Source organism: Schistocerca gregaria, chromosome 1 (genome assembly GCF_023897955.1).
Source record: "Schistocerca gregaria isolate iqSchGreg1 chromosome 1, iqSchGreg1.2, whole genome shotgun sequence".
In the NCBI taxonomy this organism is placed as follows: Eukaryota; Metazoa; Arthropoda; class Insecta; order Orthoptera; family Acrididae; genus Schistocerca; species Schistocerca gregaria.
Genome location: NC_064920.1, coordinates 914,169,512 through 914,186,440, shown reverse-complemented (window position 1 = coordinate 914,186,440; position 16,929 = coordinate 914,169,512).

The following is a 16,929-nucleotide window of genomic DNA, read 5'->3' as shown; positions in this document are numbered from 1 at the left end:
AATTACTACTTTGATCATTAGTTGGTTCATTACATGGTGGCTCTAACACACTGCTTTCGTCTTCACTGTCATTTCTCAGTTTACTTTGGAGCCTAGTACTACGTTTTTCACACGCCATTATTGTCACAATATTTCACACGATAACACATAAAAGCACAATTGGAAGAGTAAAATAGGAAAACACATTAACATAGCACTGAAAATAATATCTAGTTAACTGCAAGCGCAGCTGAAAAATACTAGATGCAAATCTACATGCATGCCACAAGTGTTTTACTTTACAACAATGAAAAACTACAACTACAAAGAAGCTTCTCTCTACAATTATGCACTAGCAATAAACAAAATCTACACTAATTACACAAACTACAAGAAAAAAATCAGAAGATTCCAGTGAGGTATCCTGGCAGGGTCACCATATGAAATGTCTCCTTAGAAAAATTATACATAACTGTGCTTAAACTGACACACAATATTTTTAGCGCAATGCAATCTGACTTTCAGTAATCGCTACGAAGAATGGCCCTAACTAACATTATCCTATACATTTCACAAAGCACTTACAAAAATCTTGGTTACTCGAACAACTGCAATATAGCGAGCGCCACTACTGCCAGCTAAATAAATGATTCGAACTATGGAAGGCACTAACTACTGATAGGGATAGTTAGCAAATGAAAGATTTTAATAGAGAAAAAACAATGTATTTAACTTAATAGTCATTATATATATATATATATATATATATATATATATATATATATATATATATATATATATATATATATATCAGTTCATGACATCCATTCTTACAAATTTCAAAACTCCGCCATCTCTCTCCCCACATCCACCACTGCTGGCGGCTCACCTCCAACTGCTCAACGCCACACGCTGTTAACATCCAGCTGCCCAACACTACAATGGCAGACAACAATGCATACTAGCCACAGACTGCACATAGCACAGCCAGTGATTTTCAAACAGAGCGCTACGTGGCGTTACCAATAAGAAAACCTAAAAATCCTACTTACTGCACATAACATAGCCAGTGATTTTCAAACAGAGTGCTACATGGCGTTACCAATAAGAAAACCTAAACAGCCTACTTACACACTGTTATCTCAAAAAGGATATATGAATTGTTTCAATTGAATGATTGAAGTATGCACTTTAAGTACTTCCCATTGCAAAATTAGATTTGCGTCACTTTTGACAAGTTATAAGAATGAATTCAACGAAATCGGAGCAAATATCAAATCAGAAAATCACTAGTAGTCGCAAAGAAGGAAACTTTGTCAGTATTTGTGTTAAAATGGATGCAATAATGAGGTAGTGTATTGTGCACTACACCAGCGGAATTCAGTACAAAGGCAGCTTCCCTTCAACAGTAATAGAGCAACGTTTGCAGCATACTGTACCGAATTTATTATGAAAGACAGAAACAATCATGACGGAATTACATAGATTATTTCATATTCCGAGAAACAAAATAAGGCGTTTGCATATCCTGGATGGAAACTGGAATAAATACATTCACTTTTCTTCTGTGTTATTGCAATGTTAGGCTTTGTCCAACGTCCGTTCTTCCTAATTACCTTAAAACGTCTTTTCGGCTTTGATTTTATTAGGGTTTGTAGATCTTTCAGTGAAATTGTCACCCACTCTTCTCGTATCGCACTTTTCAGCTCACATATGGCCTTGCATTGCCTTCCATTGCGATAAACACGCCTTGCACGTATTCCTCATAGGTCTTTCTATGGGGTTCATATCCGTGCTACGTGCAGGCTATGGCAAGACATCGATATCTTTATCTACAAACTACCTTTTGGTCGTAGCAGAAACATGCAGCGATGCATTACCTAGGTGAAACATTATACTTTCTTTCTCTAGGCTAATACATTCTAATCAGTTCTGTCTCTAGTATCTCAGTGTACATCTTAGGATACAGATAAACGGTGCATGATATACCCATAGCGCAGAAGGATAGCAAAATCGTAACATTCCTACCATCAAAATTTCAGCTCATCCGTACCCGCTGTTCCGTTCTCAGATCATCACTGAAAATCACTTTACCCTATTCTGAACTCCATGAGATATGTTTTCAGCAATCTCAAATGTAGTCCGTTTATGTGTGGATATTAGAGCACGTTTTTGCTGTTGGTTTTTAATGCAAGGTGACTGTCGTTTGAAAAAAGAAAAAATAAAAATGCCGGCAGGAGTGGCCGTGCGGTTCTAGGCGCTACAGTCTGGAGCCGAGCGACCCCTCCGGTCACAGGTTCGAATCCTGCCTCGGGCATGGATGTGTGTGATGTTCTTAGATTAGTTAGGTTTAATTAGTTCTAAGTTCTAGGTGACTAATCATTTCAGAAAATATGTCGCATAGTGCTCAGAGCCATTTGAACCATTTTTTTGAAAAAATTTGTCGCACATATCTGGCATTTACTGACAACTGTAAATCAGCAAAAAGTTGACTGTTTATGGTCATCGTTTTGTGCAAAAGGAACCGTTTGATTCCTCAGATAATTATCTGCTTAACCCATATTTTACGTTTTGTCAATATCGTACACCCAATCTAACGAAATTATCTTAGCGATTTGACTATAAGATAGTCCCATTTGCACATAAGCAGCGATTTTTATTTTATTGATTGGCAACTCCATGGAGTGCTGTGTGCACAACGACCATATACGTGAAATTGGAAGGAAGGTCAGCGTTGCCCGTAATATTGTTGGTTTATTGATAGTAAAATCGATTTTCAATTACATAGTGATCATCTTCAGTGCTGTGGTGTTCAAATTAAACTCATAGGCACTGGTATCAATATATTATCAGTAACCAAAGCTTCAGAACTGTTCCAGAGATTCGACAGGCAGTAGACTGCTCCAATCGCACCATCAACAGTACCGGCTCTGCTAACGGTATACTACGCATTCAACATCGCTGGCAACGGGTAACACACAAGGACAGTGACAGGTGCAAACCTGTCACTCTTTTGTATCGGTTCTGAATAAATGGTTGCCATCACTTCAGTTCCAACCCTCGTATTTTCTTACAGTAGCTTTTTCCTTGAGCCTGAGTTTTCTGCTTGGACCCGAAAATGTGAAGTACGCTGGAATAATGCTTTTAAGTTCTGAAAGTTCTGCCTAAAGTTTCTGCGACTTATCCCAGATATGAAATGCTACCAATAATATAGCATTCCTCGGTCTGCTCGGCTGCTCTAAGCGTTATAATACCTGCCTTTGATACGCAATGGGACCGAAGATTTATCTTATTCATTATACTTCTATTAACAAATTACTAGTAAGGGGACGTCGTACATACTGTTTAATATGGCACGGGATGCTGCCGATTTCTGTTTAACTGGGTGACACGACTACCTGTGCGTGACAAATCTGCCGTTGTTGGCTTCTGCGTAAATGTCGAAGCCTATAGCCTATATTTACGTCTTTTATGGTCACTTGGAGGTCCAAAAACTGTTAAGTGTCGTACTCTGCGCACTGCCCGGTAAACTGTATCCTTCAGTTGAAACTATTTAAATGCAAAAGGAATTGGTCGGTTTCAACATTATTACCATCATATAATATGAAACATAGTCAGCATCTCTATTCCATACAATTAATGTTCTAGCATGCTGAGGAACGTTTGCCATAAATTCTTGCAAAACTTTAGTCTAAAAATATTTACTATGGAATATTCGAGTGGCGAGCCCAAGGCTAATACTTCTTGTTGTGAATAAAAATCATCCCTGAATTCAAAATGATTAAAAGATAAAGCAATTTTTAATGAAGCCAGCTTTTCTTCCACCTCCTTAAATGGTCTTTCGGAAAAGAAATGCAGACTCCCCGGGATAATACTTTGCACCTGAACAATAGGTACGTTATCACACATGCTACCGACATTACATTTTATCATCGTGTGCGTGGCGGCGGTATGTATACACCCTGAAAATTGTTTATGACCTATTTCCTATTCTTTATACTAAAGTTCGTAGGATGTCCGAAATATTTATTCCAATTCTCAACAAGCAGCTTTTCTACTTCATAACCTGCTACCCCTCCCCTCTCTCCCCCCCCCCCTAGTATTCACAATCAGGAGTAATGGTTTACCTATTTTGTGAAGCTTTACCGTACCACGTAATTTTGGTGCAGTTGGGTGCATTGGTAAAAGTCTTTTCATTTTAGCTTTATTAGGCCATTTATTATTATTTTACTAAAAAGCTGTCTTAGGCTCGCTAAATATTTTGCTGTTAAATCGTAACTAATTTTCATTATATTAATCTGCTCTAAGGAATGTTTTAAATTTACTACTGCAGTCCGCCTGTAAGATTACTACCGCTGACTTACTTTTGTCAGACTGTACTGCAAGTGCTTGATATTCCCATAAGTTACTATCGACTGACCTTATAATGATAATGTCCGAGCTTTTATTCCCTGCTTTTTGGCCTTCCTGCGTATTTTTCTATATACTGGGTGATCAAAAAGTCAGTATAAATTTGAAAACGTAATAAACCACGGAATAATATAAATAGAGAGGTAAAAATTGACACACGTCCTTGGAATGACATGGGGTTTTATCAGAACCACCCCACATTGCTAGACACATGAAAGACCTCTTGCGCGCGTCGTTTGGTGATGATCGTATCCTCAGCCGCCACTTTCGTCATGCTTGGCCTCCCAGGTCCCCAGAACTCAGTCCGTGCGATTATTGGCTTTGGGGTTACCTGAAAATGGTTCAAATGGCTCTGAGCACTATGGGACTCAACTGCTGTCGTCATTAGTCCCCTAGAACTTAGAACTACTTAAACCTAACTAACCTAAGGACATCACACACATCCAGGCCCGAGGCAGGATTCGAACCTGCGACCGTAGCAGTCGCACGGTTCCGGACTGCGCGCCTACAATCGCGAGACCACCGCGGGCGGCGGTTACCTGAAGTCGCAAGTGTATCGTGATCGACCGACATCTCTAAGGATGCTGAAAGACAACATCATACGCCAGTGCCTCACCATAACTCCGGACATGCTTTACAGTGCTGTTTACAACATTATTCCTCGACTACAGCTGTTGTTAACGACTGATGGTGGACATATTGAGCATTTCCTGTAAAGAACGTCATCTTTGCTTTGTCTCACTTTGTTATGCTAATTATTGCTATTCTGATAAGATGACGAGCTATCTGTCGGACATTCTTTGAACTTTTGTATTTTTTTGGTTCTAATAAAACCCCATGTCATTCCAAGTATGTGTGTCAATTTGGACCTCTCTATCTACATTACTCCGTGATTTGTTCAGTTTTCAAATTTATACTGACTTTTTCATCACCCGGTTTATATGATGGTTAAATCTGACCGCAATTTCAGTTCGGTATGCAATGGATAGTCGAGCACCATCCAAGGCGCCCATCATATGAGCTGTTGTGCTACTCGTTTGACCCCGACAGCATGCTGTTTGAAAATTGTAAGGCTCCTGCTTTTCGTGGAATGTACGTTAGATTATATAATCTAGCTGCAAAATTAAAATGACTTTTTGGGGGTTCCTTCTTCCTAGCCCGCTCATACCCTCGGCATAGCTTTTCGAACTTCCTTTGATGTATGGAAGATACCTTGAACCTCCGCTGAGATACCTTATAATAACCAACGGACTCGATCAGTAGCAGTCGAGATGACAGGCCGTTAGGATCTGTAACGGATCGTGCAGCCACGTCTCGATTCCAGAGTCAACCGATGGGGACGTTTGCAAGGCAGCAACCATCTGCATGAACAGTTCGACGACGTTTGCAGCAGCATGGACTATCAGCTCGGAGACCATGGCTGCAGTTACCCTTGACGCTGCGTCACAGAAAGGTGAGCCTGCGATTGTGTACTCAACGACGAAGCTGTGTGCACTAATGGCTAAACGTCATTTTTTCTTATGAATCCAGGTTCTATTTACAGTATCATGATGGTCGCATCCGTGTTTGGCGACATCGCGGTGAATGCACGTTGGAAGCGTGTATTCGTCATCGCCATACTGGCGTACCACGCAGTGTGATGGTATGGAGAGCCATTGTTTACACGTCTCGGTGACCTCTTGTTCGCATTGACGGCACATTGGACAGTGGACGTTACATTTCAGGTGTATTACGACCAGTGGCTCTACCTTTCATTCGATCCCTGCGAAACCCTACATTTCAGCAGAATAGTGCACAACCGCATGTTGCAGGTCCTGTACGGGCCTTTCTGGATACAGAAAATGTTCGACTGCTGCCCTGCCCAGCACATTCTCCAGATCTCTCACCAATTGAAAACGTCTGGTCAATGGTGGACGAGCAACTGGCCCGTCACAATACCCCAGTCACTACTGTTGATAATCTGTGGTATCGTGCTGGAGCTGCATGGGCAGTTGTGCCTGTACACGCCATCCCAGCTCTGTCTGACGCAATGTCAGGCTTATCAAGGCCGTTCTTAGGACCACAGGTGGTTGTTCTAGGTACTGATTTCTCAGGATGTATGCAACCAAATTCCTTGAAAATGTAATCACACGTCAGTTCTAGTATAATATATTTGTCCAATGAATACCTGTTTATGATCTGCATTTCTTCTTGGTGTAGCAATTTTAATGGCCAGTAGTGTAGTCACGAGTATGCGACGTCACACTGTCCACATAGACCGCTTCCGTTCGGCCAGCAAGGTATTCAGCAAGTCTTCTTTACCTTTCGCTTGCCATATTACTGACGATATTCTCTGAATAGTAAATTTTGAGTAGGAGCGATGGGTATGGCTACGATCTTTTAACGCAGCGAGTGTATTTTAGGCATCCTTTATTAGTTTCAGTATCCACAAAATATGATGACACGGTACTCTGCTGATCATCACCTAGTTTGCGCCTGACGATGCGCCGTTACGCCACGAAACCGGTTGTGATTTAAGAAGCAGCAATTTTACCAGCTGTTTGCAAAGTTCTTAATAACATCGCATTTAACTTTGAACATTTATCTTTAGCACGACATCTGAAATGGTTCTATTCTCTTCCGTTCCAGTTTTCCACAGTCTGTGTGTCACTGCCATACAACGCTGTGCTCCAAACTTACATACTCTCAAATTAAGACGTACGTTTGACACTAACGGTCTTCTATTTGCCGGAATGTTCTGTTTGCCAGTGCTAGTCTGATTTTTATAGCCTCTTAGCTTCGTCCGTCATGCATTATTATACTGATTGTGTAGCAGATTTCCTTAACCATATCTACTTCATGATCGCCAATAATTATGATGCTAAGTTTTTCGCTGTTCTCATTTTGGTTACTTCTCATTTCTTTCGTCTTTCTTCGATTTAAACTAAGTCCATATTCTTTACTTACTGTTCATTCGGTTCAACATATTACTTCTTCTTCCCCTTCACAGAGGATAGCAACGTCATGAGTGAATCTTATCATTGATATCATTTAATATTCAGTTTTAATGCCACTCTTGACCCTTTCCTCCATCTACGTTACTGCTTCTTTAGCGTACAAATTGAAGTTTAGGACCGGAAGACTTCTTCCTTGTCTTATATGCCTTTTAACGGACTTTATTCTTGGTCTTCCACTACTACTGTTGAGTCTTGGTTCTTGTACATATTGTGTATTGCCTCTGTTTCCCTACCTCTTACCCCTATTTTTCTTAGGATTTCGAATATATTGGACTATTTTCCAATGTTGAACGTTTTTCCTGGTGGACAATACCTACGGTGTCGTTACCTCTCCTAAAGCTAAACTGATCGTCATCTATGAGAGTCTCAAATATCTTTTCCATTCTGCCATATATTATTCTTGTCAGCTACTTGGATGCCTGAGCTGTTAAACCGATTTTGCAATAATTCTCGTACTTGTCGGCACTTGCAGTCTTCGGAATTATGTGGTTGATGGTTCCTCAAAAGTCTGAAGGTATATCGCCAGTCTCATAGGTGTATAATCGTTTTTAGTTTTAAAAAAATGTGTGTGAAATCATATGGGACTTAACTGCTAAGGTCATCAGTCCCTACGCTTACACACTACTTAACCTGATTTATCCTAAGGACAAACATACACAACCAAGCCCGAAAGAGGTCTCGAACCTCCGCCTGGACCAGCCGCACAGTCCATGACTTCAGTGCCTTACACCCCTGGGCTAATCCCACGCAATAGTTTTTACTCCACTTCCGCCAATGATTTTAGTATTTTGAAGGGTATGTTATCTAGACCTTCTGCCGTACATGGCTTTTAGTCCTCTAAATCTCTTCTAAATTATCGTTATAAAGCTGGATCCCATATCTCTTTCCTGTCGACTCCTGTTCCTTCTTCTGTCACATAATCAGGTAAGTGCTCCCGCTGATACACATCCCTCAGTGTACTCTTCCCATCCATCCGCTCTCTCCTCTGCGCTTATGAATACATTGTCTAATGTTTACATCGGATTATTGTTATGATGTACGCAGTATAGTCCGAAACCCACTTTTAGTCATTTAGTGAATTTTGGTACAATACTGACCCACATTATTAGAAAGGATTCAATCCGTCTTTCTTTCACTTAATTGTCGCTGACCGAAACAAAACGGCAAAAGAATCACTGTGCCGGACTGCAGCCTTAGCGGGGCGCGGCTGAGGGGCGGGTGAGGGGACGGGGGTGTGATTGTGTGCGGTGGCCGGCTTTCCGCCGTAACGAGCACTCAGCAGACCGTAAAGCCTCGCCGCGCCGAGCCGCACCGCGCAGCGCCGCTCCGTGCGGCGTCGACGGCGTCAATTAGGGGACGCGGGAGCGTGAGTGGGCGGCGTCTGCGGCTGAGCTCATCCGCTGTCCGCGAGCGCCAAATGACAGCAGAGGACGTGCCGCGCACATCCGTCACGGCCTGTTAATCTCGTGTAGCGTTTTTCATTACATTTTAAAATCAACGTCGTAATTACATTATTTTACATAACGACGTCTTGTATAACACTGAGGTGACGTGGGTCGAGGGAACCGTTATGTACACATAGAGATGGGGCCAGTATCGTACACGAGAGATATGGAATAACTGTGCGTTGGCGCAGCTGTCTTTTGTACTCAGGTGATTCACATGAAAGGGTTTCCAACGTAATTATGACCGCACGACAGGACAGGAATTAACAGACTTTGAGCGTAGAACTGTTGAAACGGATGGGACACTCAATTTCAGGTATCGTTCGGGAATTCTATGTTACGAGATCCACAAGGTCGAGAGTGGGCCAAGAATACCAAATTTCGGTCGTTAACTCTCACCACGGACAAAGCTGTGACCTACGGACTTCATTTAACGAGCGAGAGCAGCGGCGTTTACATTGAGTTGTCTGCTCTAACAGAAAAGCAACACGATCTGAAATAGACACAGAATTCAATGTGGGACGTATGGCGAACGTATCCGTTCGGTTAGTGCGGTGGAACGTGGATTTCATGGCCTATATCAGACGTCAACTGCAGAGTCTCTCATGGGATCTTGAGGATATCGGTTAGTCCCTGCACGACCTGAAAACTTCCACCTGGTCAAATTAGCCATGATTTTGGAAAGAGCGGATATTATGGTTAGTTTGTGATGAAAATGGTTTAAATGGCTCTGAGCACTATGGGACTTAACATCTGAGGTCATCAGTCCCCTAAAACTTAGAACTCCTTCAACCTAACTAACTTAAGGACAACACAAACATTCATGCCTGAGGTAGGATTCGAACCTGCGACCGTAGCAATCGCGCGGTTCCAGGCTGAAGCGCCTAGAGAGTGTGATGAAAACCTCACGATACCGTGGACTCCACTACACTCTGGGCTGTCTTTACATGGAATCGACTGGATCCTCTGGTCCAAATGGACCGCTCATTGAGTGCAAATGGTCGCGTTCAGCTATTTGGAGACCATGCGCCATGTTCTTGTGTTCAATGGTGAGAACGTGACGAGTATGAGGGTACTAGAGAGAATAGGCCTTAAGATACGATATTTCACTCAAGACACACCCAAATAAATAGTTTTGCAGCCCGTCAGGTGAAATGTCAGTTGAAGACCTGGTAAAGGAAAGAATGCAAAAACAAGAAACCACGATAGAATATCATGTGTACAAATATGAGGCCTTCTGAAGAGATGATATAAGAAAAATAAGACGTCAGGTTCAAATTTAAACTGAATTTCCTGAAAATTATTTTTTTTAAATTCATGTACCTATTCCTCATAATTTATAAAGGCTAGACTTGAGAAATGTTGAACACTTATTTCTGTAAACCTAACAAACGGTGTCTCAAGAATGAACTTGGAAAACCTTCGCGTAAGGTGAGATATCAGGCAAAACGCTTGGAATTTTGCATTAATTTCACATTGAAGCGCTAAAGAAACTGCTGCAGGCATGCGTATTCAAATACAGGCATATGTAAACATGCATAACACGACGTTGCGGTCGGCAACGTCTATATAATACAAAAAAGTGTGTGACGCAGTTGTTAGATGGGTTAGTGCTGCTGCATCGGCAGGTTATCAAGATTTAAGAAAGTTTGAACGTGGTGTTGTAGTGGGTGCACGAGCGATGGGAGACAGCATCTCTGAGGTACCAATAAAGTGGGGATTTTCCCGTACGACCATTTCACGCGTGTATCGTGAATATCAGGAATCAGTGTAGAATGGACCAGGTAACTTGTACGAAAACATCACATCATCAACCCCCCCCCCCCCGCCCCCACCTCCCACCTTCCACCCATCTCTCCTCCAGGTGTTTCATATCCCAGAGCTGTCTCGATTTCGACCGTTCCACGATATGTTTTAATGTGTAAGTCTTCCAGCCAGTCAGAATAGGTAACAGACTAAAGGTATTCTGGGTTTCGAATGTTAGACATAAATGGATCCGTCTGCAAACTTCACTATGAGTGCTACGTCATAGTACATGCATAGGTAGTTGCTACTGGTAAATTCGATCCACCCTCTCTCCTTGCGGTATAGTTATAATGATCCTCGGTTCACTGGATGGTGCGTATGTTGGAGTCCAATACTGACCTGAATCACGCTACTTGAAACCCTCGGTACACTTCCGTTACTCAGAGCCACCACAACAGAGAGAAGAATGGAATGGAATGATTCTCGTATACTCAAAAGAGACATATAATTGCCATCATACTTCCATAATTTGATCGTATTTGCTCTCAGGAAAAAGATAAAGGTCTCCGTGCAATGTCTTTGACCAAACCCTCCATGCAACACTATCTGCTATTTAATTTGGAACTGACAAGAAGCATGAGGGTAATATATCTTCTACATTCAACGTATGGTGAAGGAACAGAGCGAGCTGAGTTCCACAAGTCAATACACTTAGATATTCTGCTTTAGAAAAGAGCACAACAAGTGTTCCAATCCAGCACAACTGACCGGTATTCTCATTCAAACACCGTAACTGCCGTTCTGTGGAGGCTGTTCCGCACCTATCCTCCTCATGGCAGCCATCAAAGTAGGCTTACACACGATCTCTCTAGATGCGTGTATGCTGAGGAGGTTAGCACTCCTTGCACTTATACAGTAAATATAAAACTGAACTTTAGAGTCTTTTGGTGATAGTTAAGAAGAAGAAGAAATTTATGGCTTATGCATGATGGAACTCTGCGGAAGGAGTTCGAAAAATTTTAGGTGATTCATTTGTGCTTTGATTTCTGTAGTATTGTTGTAGTGTTTGGATTACATACAAAGATGGTAATGGAAAGACAAAAATGGTCCTAAAACATAAACAAAGAGTCTTAAGGCTACACGGATCACCACTTGAACAAGCTATAATGTTGCTTTACGATGAAACGTGAAATGCAAAGGTGTTAATACTCCAATGCAGGGAATACATCACCAACAACTGAAATACACTGATGATCCAAAACATTACGGTCACCTGCTTAATATATTGTTTTTTCATCTTTGGAACGAAATAAACCACTGATTCTGCGTGCCAGGGATCAGACGGTTTTGATAGGTCTGTGGAGTCATGTGTCATTAGAAGTCCATCCACAGGTCACGTAATTCGCGTAAATAACATATCGCTGATTTGAGTACGAGGTGATGGCGTCCGGTGACAACTCAGATGGGTACCACAGGATTTACATCAGGTGTATTTGGTCGCCTAGACATCAACGTGAGTTCACTATAATGCTCCTCCAAGCACTGTAATACTATTCTGGACCCGAGACACGGACAACTACCATACACTGGTGAAATATGTCGTCGCCGTCGGGGAGACATTAACCATGAAGGGATTCAGGTGGTTCGCAGCTGTCAGCATGTCTTCAATTACATCCAAAGGTCCTATGCAAACACAGGAGAATGTGTCCCATAGCACAATACTGCTTTCACCAGCGTGCGTCCTTAGCGAGCAGTGCGTTTCGAGCTGCCGTTGACCTTGATGATGGCGATTGTGGAGAGCACCATCGACTTAGTGTAACAAAAATGTCGTTCACCCGAAGAGCCGTCACGTTTACATTGATCGACGGTCGAATACCGATGGTCTCGTGCCCACAGAACTCGTAATTGACGATGTTATTGGGTCAAAATGTGAACACTTTGGGATGGTCTACTGCGTAGCTCCATATTCAATAATTTACAATGAAAGGTATGTTCCAGAACACATTTGAGTGTATTAGCATTGTCCTTTATGGGCAGAGATGCCACCATGACCATCGATCCTACTTTACAAAGCAGTCCACTGTCCTTCTATCTCTTTCGTAGATGCTGCCGACTGTAGCATGTGAACATTCTACAAGCTTCCACACGCTCTGCGTAGTAATAATCGGACCTCTGCGAATGTCACTTACCTCAACAGATTTCCCTCTCTGCAGCTTATATCTCTGCTAGGGTGACCGCTTATACGCTTTTATTAGCACGTCTCTTCCCCCCAACGTGACCGGTCGACATCCAACGACGGAGTGGTCATAATATTTTGGCTTATTAGTGTACATTCACCCTGCAAGTTTTCTACTCCACTCATCATCGTGAGAAACTTTAAGATACTAAAACTAATACCTTCTACATGAAAGGAAGAAAAGAGAGAAACATAGATTATTAGTGATACCTGCAGTATACAGCTGTTGGAGGTGTATAGCGCTAGCTGTTCTCTTCGTATTATGGTTCCAAAATTGTACTACGCATACAATAGTCCTGTAAAATGAGCATCAGCCACAGAAGATGCATGAAACAACGACTTCTTATGAGTAAATAAACAACAGCATAGCAGCGGTATTTGACATAGGAAACTGGACGCCATTCTGCGTTACTTCCGAGAGCAAAACAGTCTTTTGTGCACACAACATCTCTCAAATAAATATATACCAAGAGATTTCAGTACCTCACAAACCCCTGTTGCTCACTTAGAATCACTGCAATTATGAAACTGAAGACTTGATTTATGTCCAAGCTGTTCATATAAATGAGGGTGCGTAAATAAGTTTTCCATTGGTTTGGTGGACATGATTCATCAAACATGCATTGGAATTCGTCTGGTGACTGTAGTATGGGGAGGTTTCCTGCTTTTGTTTGCAGGTAGATAGCGCTATAAGTGACACACAGAACACACAACTGTATACGAATCGAACGCATGTTATACCTCACAGTTGATACAGCCGGAGAGAACAACGGAAACAAATAGCTAAATGTGCGATAAATGTCTGCCACAACATGCCCCTCTCTCAACAATCCATCATCAGTCCACCATTAAATCCTACCTCCTTACAGCCCATCTCAACCGATTACTCGATCTACTGTCCATTATTCTTTAACACAGATCCATGTCAATTTAGACGTAGATGGTTCTCTTTTCTAGGAATGCATCCAAGACAGCAGTCACCTTGCATGTATTCCTATTGCCTCAGTGACATACTGCCGAATGTTGTTAAAAATCATGCAGAAACTGTTCTGTGTGGTATTTGTTAGCTGATGCCGCATGGTTGCGAGTGGTAGAGAATACAGAAAAACACAATACTCTGTTACTATTGATTATCCGTCTTGTGCTGACTGCAATGTAGTTAAAAACAATTACACCAGACGCGTTTCGCTTTTGTTTATAAAGCATCCTCGGTGTTTATTCTACAAATTAGATACATATGTTTGTATATTTTTGGTTTTTTTAACTTAAAAACAGCATTTTGTTTATAAAATTACTGAGCAAGTTAGTTATGGTGTTTCTTTACACATTTTGCTCCTTTCCTCCTTGCTAGCAGCGGTTGACATCGAAAGACTTCGATTCACGTTTGCACATGGCAGTTTTTGTGGCACTACCACACAATGCTATTCTCCAAACGAACGCTTGACAGCACAAAAACAAGGAATCCCTGAATTTAAGTGTGTACGTCGCACTGAATGTATGCATCCAACATAGCATAGCTGTGTCACATGTCCTTTAAATACTCTGCAGTACAGATTTTGACAAAACACAATGGGTACCACGAGACTACTACAGAACACTTCTCTTTATGGAGTCCGTCCACATGCAAACCAGTACCGTCATGCAACAAATATAAGAAAACACGTTATTAGAGGTGAGACTGACGCTTGTAAATTAAGCTTCATTGCAATAAGTTATATTTCAGACACCTCATTAAACTGACATGACAAATTGTTGTTTTTCATCATAATTTGAACCCAGTGTTAACCAAACAGTGGTTGCGTTTCTAATCGAATCCCGATTAGGCATAATGAGAAGCAAAATATCGAAGTGTTCGCCAGTATCAGTTTACGAGGCCGAATGTTAGAACCTGGGTACATATGACGATGCGTTGAGCATTGCACCGGGAACCCCATGGAGTTTATATTGCCCCTGGAAGTAACCACGAAAGGTGTGTAATAAAGTGTAACGTGTAAGTGTGAAACGTTATGAAGTAAAGTTTTGGTTATATACGGGAAGCAGAATCCTATACGTGTATTAATTGTTGACTAAGCACAACCAGTTGTCCCATATTAAATATGTTCACCAATAGCGTGATACTGGAAGCTGAAACGACAATACAAACGATTTTTCCCTGTCAGGGATTTCATTACCTCACCTCTCGCTATTATTTTGTAGCTACGAAGAGACTTATTGCATCTTCATCAGTAGCGAGTCATGCACATCTTCAGCTAGACGTAATGCACCAAATAGCTCTGTGCTACCTGACACTCCAATCTCGCACATGTCGTCGTTGTTGACTCAACACGAAGAGGTGTCAACTATCAAATTCTCTTTCACCAGTAATTAGGGTGCCGCCGCTCGGAGAGACCTGTAGGAGTTTGGCATCGTGGAGAAGCAACGAAATGATGGGACACTATCTTTCCGAAGAGAAAAGTGGGAATCGGTGTTCGAATCTCAGTGCAGCATCAATATTTGCAAAATCTCATGCTCACTTAAAATAAAAAACGAAGCACTTATGACCGGTTCTTGAACAAAAATAACATTATTAGTGTAAGAAAGCTCCTAGAGAGAGTAGCTGCGTAGCTGGAAGCAGGGATTTCCGCCTCTGGCAGCCAAAACTAATCCAACTCTCTTCTAGTCAGTAGCAAATTGACATGTTTAATGTTGATTTGGTACCACGGCACAGTCCAGCGTTCCTTACTTGGTGTTACTGAGCTTGAAGAGTGTAGGTTTGCGACTCATAAGAACTTGCACCCCTCCAGTGGGAACCTAACCCGCTTCTTAGCCATTACAATCTTGCCTCATTACAACCAATCAAAGAATTTCTACGTGTTAGCATCACGTTTTTGTTGTGACGGGGATGCGCAGCACACGGTACAAGAAGTGTTCACTTCCACTTGAGCTGCTTTTGTGGATAGTCTATTCGTGGTCTAGTAGTCAACGTCATCCATTGCAAGTGCAAAGCTGTGATATCAAACCTATTCTGTTCCAAGCCGTCTGCTACGAGCATCAGTCTGACACAAGGTAAGAAAATTTCGTTAATTTTCTAACCAGCCACTAATAGAGAAATCTTGCGGAAACATGTTTGTGAAAGGGCTTTTTAGGTCTCTGTCATGGTAGGACCACCTTAAGCACCAGGAGCCAGTGACCGCTTGATATAAAAACGTCCATCGAAGTAATCGCGCCAGCATATTGATGTTCAGCCGTTTTTTTTGCGTTCGAATAAGCAAATATATAACTACGTGACATTGTGTATGATATAATACTATGTTTCAGCATGCTCTGTGCTGATTTGGTATGGCATGTTGCTATGAACGTATTTAACTATAGTTTGTATTTATCTATGGTTTGTAGTACAGCTCGCGCCATGCCATCTTGAATATTTCTCGTTTTTGATGTTATGAGGAACGTTGAATATGCATTAGGAAACAGAGCGTAAAACGGAGAAAGTCAAACATTTGTGATATTGTGTTTTGTTTGTGTTTAATAAAGCGGTTAAAGCAGTGGTGGCAATCAGAAATACCTGTGCCCTTACTACGTACCTACGGACCTACGGACCAGTAAAATAAAGTGCCAAAAATTTGATCACGGACTTATTTTCAGACTTCACGTCTTCAGTCGAAATAGCACCGTCCTCCGAGGCTTCAACAACGTGGCCCGAAAGAGCATCAGCTGTAATTAGTTGTTTCGTGGACAGTTTTCTATTAACGTTTCGGCGATATCGGCCCACGTGTTTACCATAGGATTCGTATCAATCGTCCGTGGTGGCCAGATCATGACGTTAACATCAATCTTGGAGAATTGCTGCTGAACGAATCCAGAATTCCGAATGGCGGAAGCATCAGATTTTTCAATATGTGGGCGCACTGCTCGCTGTCGAGAGTTCCCTCTACCTTGTGAAAAATTCCTGGTCCTCTCGTAGGACTCCGTCCGCAACATGTCGCCCTCTTCTTCTCGCCGTGGTCACATATTCGCGTCACTGGAAAGTCCCTTAATGCCTGTAAACGACTGTTGGAGCGTTATTACTGACGGAAAACACATTCTAGCCAGTGAAACTGCCCAGGACGCACTCAAATAGCGATCCGAAAATGACAAA